General features: G+C 40.8%; 1 long non-coding RNA gene across 1 annotated transcript; it reads right to left on the minus strand.

The window, feature by feature from the left end:
* Positions 1-1,024: 1,024 nt before the first annotated feature.
* Positions 1,025-2,814, minus strand: LOC120042576. Its single transcript, XR_005476167.1, has 3 exons — positions 2,624-2,814; positions 1,705-1,835; positions 1,025-1,143 (listed from the first exon to the last, which is right to left on the minus strand). It is a non-coding gene; the product is annotated as an uncharacterized LOC120042576 (long non-coding RNA).
* Between the last annotated feature and the right edge of the window lie 246 nt (positions 2,815-3,060).

Below are 3,060 nucleotides of genomic sequence, written 5' to 3' on the forward strand. Positions count from 1 at the left end.
CCTCACCTGTGTTTAATGAAGATGGGTGGTAATTTCATCTAGCATCTTAATAAAGAGAGTTCCTCTCCTGTGTTTAATGAAGATGGGTGGTAATTTCATCTAGCATCTTAATAAAGAGAGTTCCTCTCCTGTGTTTAATGAAGATGGGTGGTAATTTCATCTAGCATCTTAATAAAGAGAGTTCCTCTCCTGTGTTTAATGAAGATGGGTGGTAATTTCATCTAGCATCTTAATAAAGAGAGTTCCTCTCCTGTGTTTAATGAAGATGGGTGGTAATTTCATCTAGCATCTTAATAAAGAGAGTTCCTCTCCTGTGTTTAATGAAGATGGGTGGTAATTTCATCTAGCATCTTAATAAAGAGAGTTCCTCACCTGTGTTTAATGAAGATGGGTGGTAATTTCCTCTAGCATCTTAATAAAGAGAGTTCCTCACCTGTGTTTAATGAAGATGGGTGGTAATTTCATCTAGCATCTTAATAAAGAGAGTTCCTCTCCTGTGTTTAATGAAGATGGGTTGCAATATCTCGAGTCGCGAAGAGGCACAAGTGTGGCTCATCGTTTGCTTGTATGGCCTTCATTTTGAGATTGAGTCTTTAGTGATCATCATTAACGAGTCTCCCAAGGGAGGAGTCTTCTTCAGATGCATCAATGCTGCATAGAAACATAACATGTCACAGTTTAATGAAGATATTGCAGCACAGGGTTTCTATTTCAGAAAAGGGGCAGAAAAGTCCCTAACGCGTTGTTTAAAAAAGGAGTGCAGATGCTCTGATAGCGAACCAGTTGGTTTGAAGACTAATATTGTTCCTTACTGTTTAGGTCAGGGACACGGTCAAATTAGTGTCTGGGCCTGAGATAGGCCTACAGTGAATATTGTGCCACCAACCATTTAAATGTCTGTCTCCATTTGAATGTTGTTGCTTTTTTTAGATCTCAAAAGGCATTAATATGTTTATTTTGTTCTCATCAATCCTACTTACCACCATGTTCTTCCTTTCCATTGGACATCGTAAAGAAACACCTTTGCAGAATCATTGTACTGATCAGCTCGGACCTCGCCCTCCTGTTGTGTAAGCAGTTCACCTCGGTACTCCACAACAAAGTCTCCTTTGGATATGAATTCAGTGGCAAAAACTCCCCGTCCTTAGCAGACACAAAATACAAACATTAGGAGATATTGCATTGTGCTTGTCAATTATTACAGAGAATAATCACTGTCTGGAGGTCCACTCCGGTCACATGATCACCCCATTCAACTTGCCAAGCTTCTCCAAAAACAACTGTTCTCATAAAATGACCTCACACTGTCTAAAAGTGATCTCACACATATCGCTGCCAATCAAAATGAGGTTCAGGTGTGCAGCAGGGGGTTTAGGGAGGGGGATGCGCTGCTCTGTCTTTCAAGAGGCTAGATTCAGTTGTCACTCTGTCTTCTAAACCAATGATTCGTTTTCAAGGTGGGCCTTTTCAGGTGGAAGGAGATTTCAGATGGAGCATCGTGTGACTGTAGTGGACCTTTAAGAATCCTATGACCATAATACAAAGACATGGCAAGCTATTCCTTTAAACCTTTTTTCCTGGGTGACTGTGCCCATATATCCCAATTCACTGTTTCCCACTAACCTCTAAAATGTACATCTGATTCATCTAATTCATAGCTGTCATATTTAGGACTGTCAGAAATATATTCAATCTTCACCTTACCTTTAAAGATATTGATAAAACGCTGGTAAAGTACTGGTTTATCAATGTTTGATCTGATGTGATGCTCTGCATCCTCCATGGGCCGGAGTCGCCTGGAAGATCTCTCCGTCAGGCCAACTCAAATCCTTAATCTGTGGAATAAAGCAGACATTATAAACTGGGTAGTTTGGGTCCTGGATGTTGATTGGCTGAAACTGTGGTATATTTAAGAAATAAGGCACCTCGGGGGTTTGTGGTATATGGCCAATATACCAAGGTTAAGGGCTGTAACCAGGCAGGCACTCCGCGTTGCCTCTTACGTAAAAACAGTCCTCAACCTTTCCTTGTGCTTTACTGCTTAACTATACCAAGGCTGTCAGACAATCAACATTCATGGCTTAACCTACAATTTAGAAGAGACATAATGTATGTTTGTTAGATGACTACAAAACAAGCACGTTAGAAGCAGTAAAAAATTCCATCTGTGACTTTCCCTCTTCCACTCTGCTATGAGATGCAAGGTGGGGTGCACAACACCTGGTTTCCAGCCAGCCAACTTTAGCTCGCTAAACTAACACCATCTAATGTTATCAAACTGCTACCTACTCAAGTTCATCTATGGGGATCACGTGTCCCATTTAGCTGTCTATGCATGTTACTTATAACCACACTGATAGAATTGACTGAAATAGCCATAAAATATCAGTCTCTTTATCAACAGTTATGTTAACTAATCAAGCTACCCGCCCAAATGTCAACAAAATTGGCTCACTAGTGCATTAGCTAGATAGTGAGCGAACATTAGCACTAGCAACAAACAAGCTAACTAGGCTAACATAGTTCATAAACCAATACAACGATTTATGGTGGTGGAATTGTACTACAGCATGAAAATAACTTTCCATATCATTTCAATTGTTGAAAATATGATATTGCTCACCTTTCTTTTAGGAACAGCGGGGACCTGCAGATGGGCCGCCCCGTGTTAACGGACGAGCTTCTCCAGATGAAAGTGATTTTCCCTCTCTGGCTCTGCGCGGTAAAGTGGAGTGGGGGAGGGGAATCACAACGTGGGGACAGAGATAGTCATATAGGGGACGTGTCACCACAGTGGTGTGTGTGCATCTGTCAAGGCGCTGGAGTCCTATACAATCGACATGACTGATGTTGATATTTCAGTTGTGGAGTAAATATTCTATAGACCTAAGAAATAGGCTAATACATTGCAAAATGAATGCATTTCCCTAGGCCTATAGGTCATAGGAAACTTCAAGACACCAACATGTACATTTTAAGGATTCAGAAATTGTATTGATTGATCCAGAAACACTTAGAAATAAGGTCAATAGGCCTTGGCTATTTTCTGACATAGGAAGG

Source organism: Salvelinus namaycush, unplaced genomic scaffold, assembly GCF_016432855.1.
Source record: "Salvelinus namaycush isolate Seneca unplaced genomic scaffold, SaNama_1.0 Scaffold716, whole genome shotgun sequence".
Taxonomy (NCBI): domain Eukaryota; kingdom Metazoa; phylum Chordata; class Actinopteri; order Salmoniformes; family Salmonidae; genus Salvelinus; species Salvelinus namaycush.